General features: G+C 47.4%; 1 pseudogene; it reads right to left on the reverse strand.

Annotated features, from left to right (window-relative positions):
* Nucleotides 1-3,485: 3,485 nt before the first annotated feature.
* On the reverse strand, nucleotides 3,486-4,996 carry LOC123161644 (uncharacterized; annotated as a pseudogene).
* Nucleotides 4,997-6,189: the final 1,193 nt, after the last annotated feature.

The following is a 6,189-nucleotide window of genomic DNA, read 5'->3' on the forward strand; positions in this document are numbered from 1 at the left end:
AGAAGAAAAAAACATGAACTGACACTTGAAACTAAATTAATAAATTAGTCTAGCAATATATATATAATTATATATAAAGCACGCAAAAGCGATAATATAATAAAATTTAACAATAATTTTTTTTAGATATGTTGGAGACGTTTCACTTTTTTTCTTCCAACTCCCAAAAGGGGTTCTGCAAAGACTCGACTATTTTAGATACAAATTATTTTGGCAAGGAGACAGTGAAAATAAAAAGCATAGACTGGCCAAATGGAGTGTGGTTTGTAGGCCGAAAGACCAAGTCGGCCTTCGAATTCATGACTTGCATGTTAAGTGTGAGGCCCTACTTAGTAAATGACTGTTCAAACTTTTTATTGAGGATGATGTTTGGCAAACCATATTGTGCAACAAATATATAGGCCAAAAGGAGGTGTCTCAGATATATTGGAAACCTCGTGACACACACCTTGGGCTGGCCTAATGGCTGCAAAGAAACGTTTTTTTTTTCACTTTGGGTCTTTCGCGAGAAAGGATGGGTCGGAGATTAATTTATGGGAAAACATCTGGCTAGGCAATGGCAGTCTCCGAGAATAATATCCAGTCTTGTACATCATTGTTCGCGATAAGAATACTACTATTGCGCTGGACGAACACCCGCTAGTAGGGACACCTAGCGCGCTCTTGACCCCCAGCCCCCACCTCCACCTCAGCGTCAGTGTCGTCTCCGACGGCACAGGCAGCGCAGAGCTCCTCCTTCGCAACGGTGTCAAAGGATCGAGAGTGTGCATAGGGATCGGCTGGTTGATGCTGGCCACTGGGCTAGCTCCTTCTGGGTGAGATGGAGCATAACACAACAACAGCCGAACACTACGCCATTCCACCTGACAAAGTTCGCATCTGTTCCGCCAAGATCGCATCAGGCGATCGGAGGAGGCGACCGGGATCCCTTGCGCGCCGCCGGTGACGCTGTCGATTCCCTCTCTCTCCGTCGGCCGCTCCGGCGGTGGGAGGGAGGGGGAACCCCGGGTCTGTTCTCTAGGTGGGTGTGCGGTAGGTTAGGGTTGAGGGAGACGCTGTCGAGGCCGTTGCGGTGGTGTCGCGTCGGAATAAACTTCTCCGGGCTCCGTTCGCGGTCAGGCGTGGCTTTTGCCTTCGTCTAGGAGCCAGCGGTGTTGGGGATCTCCGGATCTCGTCGAGGTCGCGGGCTATGGTGGTTGGAGGTCCATCGGCACTGGCCGTTTGGATCCTCAGATGGGCGATGGATGCAGGGAGACGAAGACCTTTCTTCTTCCTTATTGGTATGATTTGTTGCTGCTGTTCTTCTCCTTCCTCTGCGCTGATGCTGGTGGGAGATCCTACTTTGTCCGGGCGGATAGCCCGGCCGCGGTGCTGGACCGATCGGATGACTCGAGTTCTCTTACTTTCGGAAGGGACACTTTTCGCGGTACTCAAAGCCAAAGATGACGACGGCTGTTGCAGGTGTGTTGGATTGATGTCCATGCCCTCTCAGCGATGGTGTCAAGAAAGGAGAAAGCAGCGTGGCGGCAATTGTACCGTGGTCGAAGATGATGACCTGTTTGCGACTGGTTGCAGATCCTTCTGCTGCAGGAGTCTTCTTTCAAGATTCAGGGATGATGACACAGGGCTCCGGAGATCTTTTTGTGTTATGGTTGTGTTAGGATACTCTAGGTGTTCATGGTCCTTTGTGTTTGCGTTTCAGTGTGCTTGTAAGAGTCAACTTTGTACTGATTTGTAATTTGAATGAAGAATTTCTCGGAAAAAAACAGCCGAACAGTACGTGCGTGTGTTGATGCGTGAACATGGCTTATGCATGCAACGTGGGTAAAGATGAGACTTCCTAACACAACATGATGCAGGGCAGCAGCGGCCACTAGTACCTGATGAGTAATAATAAGATAATTTGAAAGTCAGAGATTCCACTAAAAGTTAAAATTTTCATAAGTTATCTTTCGTATGGAAGTTTGCTAATTAAGGACAACCTTGCACGACACAATTGGACAGGGAGCAAGAAGTGTTGTTTTTATATTAATGACGAGACTATCAAGTACCTCTTTTTTAATGCAATTGCCCATTCTACATGGCCAGTTATCCAAATAGCGTCAAATTCCTATCCGCCCACAAGTGTTGTCAATATTTTTGGTCATTGGTTGAATGGTATTTCAAATAGGTTCAAAACGCTAACAATGATGAGAGCGTATGCCTTACTTTGGTCGCTTTGGCTATGTAGAAATAATTTTGGTTTTAATGACAAAAATGTTTCTGCTCTGCTGGTTATTTTCCATTGTACGCATGTGCTCTACGCTACAAAGAACGGAGTGTCAACCGCTATTTAAGATGGTGTGTACATGTTTGGAGCAGGTGGCTACGAAGATTTTTTTCCAACATGGGTGGCACCATAACCCACAAATTGATCCACCTCCTCTTTCGACGTATTGGTTTGGTTTCATTTCTTTTTGTCAGAGTTTTGTTGATTGGTTGTGTCCATGCGAGTTATGCAGAGGACAAGTGTAACTGATAAAATTTTATATCTACTTGATACTACATTTTGCATAATAAAAGTACCCTTTATCAAAAGAACAGATTATTCATTCAGAGGTGTCTCTGGAACAATCTGTTCTTTACTATTCTATTTTTATTTCATTGAAAAGTTTTGTTAGCATCTAAATATTTTATTCGTGATCCTCTTACTAATTGAGCCAAATTATCTCCGCTGCAACTTCATGACATGTAAATTAGTTATCTCGAAGTGTGATAGTTTAATTTATCCATTCAACTTCATTAATATTCAACACTGAATTAAATCTAGTTACAAATGTTTTTTTTCATAACATTCTATTATAAGGTCTATTTTTGGAATAAAATTTCACAATGTATGGTGCATTTCTTCTTATTCCTCATAATTTTCTTTTTAGCCCTCCAGAGAAAAGGTTAGCATCTCTCTATATCTCCCTATAGCAAAAGAAGAAAAATATCTCTCTTCATTGCATGTATCCCTTATTTTTCTAGACTAACTGATTTACTTGCCACAAACAAACAAAATTTTCAAGGGTAATTTCATCCTAACTTCACTATAATTATGTGCCTTCCACCATGCCGTAAATAATACACCTTAAATAAATGAACAGAGGGAGTATTCAACACTGAATTGAATCTAGTTATAAATGCTTTTTTCATAACCTTTAGCGTAAATTCTTTTCATTTGCCTGATTGTCAAACTTTATGAAGTTTTTCTCATGGTATAATAAGAAACATAATCCATTTTATTTAGCTTGTGATCATGATTGGGAGTATCTTAGTGATCTTGTAGAGTTGTAATTACACTCCGCATGTATTGATTTGCTGAATGTATGCAGTAAGAGAATTTCAGTTTCTCTTGTCGAAGATCTTGATTAGGGGTTTACACTTTTCTTCAGCAGATGCATCATGCATGGATACTTATTCATCCGTTGTAAAGTTAATATAAAGTTGAGACATTTATTTTGAGAACCGATCGAGGAAATACTTGACAAGACAAGTTTTAAAACTCAACAAAATTATGCATGGGACACTCTCTATTTTAGGGCAGAAAAACCGAAGCAGCCAACTAACCTATCTGCATTTTTCTGACAAAGGAGAATTTTTGGCTAACTATCAACATGGCTAGTCCTATTCTGTGTACGCCTCTCCCTATCCTGACACATGAACGATTTAATCTCACCAATCAACTGCATATACCTCGAACAATCACAAGCGGGGTCTTGGATCACTTTGACTGCCATTGACGACGGCGTGACCCGCCGCAGAACCCGGCCGTCTCAACACAAGACTGTTGCTCCGGCAGGTATCGCCGGCGCCCCTGCCCTGGCTCCTGAACAAGAAGAGACACCGTGCGCCATCGCCGCGCCTGCACGTGTAGAAATCGAGGCGGTCTCCCTTGCACATGCGGCTCTCCTCCACCAGCCGCCTCCACCGAGACCCAATGATCAGGTACGCCATGTTCGAGTTGATGAAGCGGAGGTTCACCTCCTTCTCACGGCCCTCAGCGTCGAGGACCGTGACCGAGACTCTGATCTCGGCGTTCAGGCCGTCGTCGCGGAGCTCCTCCAGCTCCGGGAAGAGCTCCGGGATGCGGCTAGCACGCACCGCCTCCTTGGTCAGCAGCAGCCGGTTCTGCCCCGCCTGGACGTCGGACTGCATTAACACCTTCGACAGCGCCCACTCGGCGTCATACACGCCGAGGCCGTCCATCACCGCCTGCCGGTGGCGCGCTTCTTCCACGGGGTCGATGCGGCAGCGGGAACCCGTGGCGCCGTTCATGCGGTTGCACCAGGAGCTACCGCCGCCACCCTTGCTCCTGAACACAAAGAGGCACCGGTCGCCATCGCCGCGCCTGCACGTGTAGAAATCGAGGCGGTCTCCCTTGCACATGCGGCTCTCGTGCACGAGCCGCCTCCAATTATACCCCATGATCCGGTACGCCTTGTTCGAGTTGAGGTAGCAGAGTCTCACCTCCTTCTCACGGCCCTCCGCGTCGAGGACCTTGACCGAGAGTCTGTTCTCGGCGTTCAGGCCGTCGGCGCGGAGCTCCTCCAGCTCCGGGAAGAGCTCCGGGATGGAGCCAGCCCGCACAGCCTCCTTGGTGAAGAGCAACCGGTTCTGCCCCGCCTGGACGTCGGAATGCTCCAACACCCTGGACAGCGCCCAGTCGGCGTCGTACAGGCCGAGGCTGTCCATCACCTGCCGGTGCCGCGCTTCTTCCGCGGCGTCGATGCTGGAGCGGGAATCCATGGCGCCGTTCATGCGATTGCGCAGGGGAGATCGATCTATCTTCGTCTATCGACCGGTGGAATTTGGGATGCCACAGTCGGTACGCAGGATCGTTTAAATGGTATAGGAACGCCCCTATGGTCTGTTGTACGGAAAGAGATCTTTGTTCTTGTTGGAATTATCTGGAGATTGATCTTGTGCAGGGTATTCAAAGCATACTACAATCTCTGTTCAAAGTCTGCGGAATGTTTATCCGGTTTCGGGAAAGCCTATAACTGCGCATGCATGGGTGGAAACCCACGGTTGGGCCGGGAGAAGGAATCTCATATTTGGAAAAGATCTTACACGTCTCCTTAAAAAAAAAAAAATCTTGCACGTCTATCTATCCAACTGTCCTTGGAAAAGATCTTCAGTTTAAACTCAATTGTGTGTTACAAAAAAGTTTATTTTAAACTCAACACTTTTGCTTCGGTACACCCCTAAACACATTGACGGCTGAGATCTCTCTATATCCCTTTCATCGTAATAAAAGATAGGATAGTATTTTCACCCACGCCGATACGCGGCCTACGTACATATATGTGGCGCCCTTTTTTTTCCTCACAGCGTGTGAATCGAACTCAACACCTCTTGGTCTAAGAAGGACAAGACTAGCAGCCGGAGAACGTCTTGTTTTCCATTGACTGCAGCGTAATCGTTTTTTCTACCCTAGCCACCGCTACCAGCCAGGCGACTAGGGGGGCGATCTCTTTCCTCCGATCTCCACCGGATGAGGCGCTGGGCCCCTCTCCCTTCGATCACTGCTCCGACGGTAAGAGAGAGAGGGCGGACCCCGTTCCTCCGCTCGGTAGTTAGGTTTTGGATTTGTAGGTCATGGTGCGTTATTGTGGTGGTGGGAGCGGCGCCCGGACGAATAAACTGCATCAACTCTACTCTGACACCGGCGGTGCTCTTCATGGCGGCTTCTCAGAGTTGATGGAATCATGTCTCTATCGATCCCTTAGATCGGCAGTGTTAGGATTCATGGATGGTATTGGTGAGGCGGCGGCGACGACTCCATCAGGTGTGTCTCTCCTTCTGCTCTGTCCCCATTGCTGCGGCGTTGTCTCCGACGTTATGGTGGAGCAGGGAGGTTTTGTCGTTCAGGAGTACGCACAGGCGGTTGTCTACGCAAGTGACAGCTGGAAGATGGAGTATCTTGTGTTGGGTCTGTGGTTGAAGGCTGCCAGTTCTGGTTTCCTCCTCCGACGTCGTCGCCATTCAGGGGTGTCAGTTCTGAAGTTCGATGGCGTGTCCGGAGACCTGTTGCTTCGGTCCGATACTTTCAACGACTATGGTTTTGCTTCTGGCAAACTACTTTGGAAGTCCGTAAAGCTGGTAATCAGCGATGGAGCCGCGTCGAGTTTGGGTGAAGAGGTGATCTTGTTTTTTACCCTTTGG

This window comes from Triticum aestivum, chromosome 7B (assembly GCF_018294505.1).
Source record: "Triticum aestivum cultivar Chinese Spring chromosome 7B, IWGSC CS RefSeq v2.1, whole genome shotgun sequence".
Lineage (NCBI taxonomy): Eukaryota > Viridiplantae > Streptophyta > Magnoliopsida > Poales > Poaceae > Triticum > Triticum aestivum.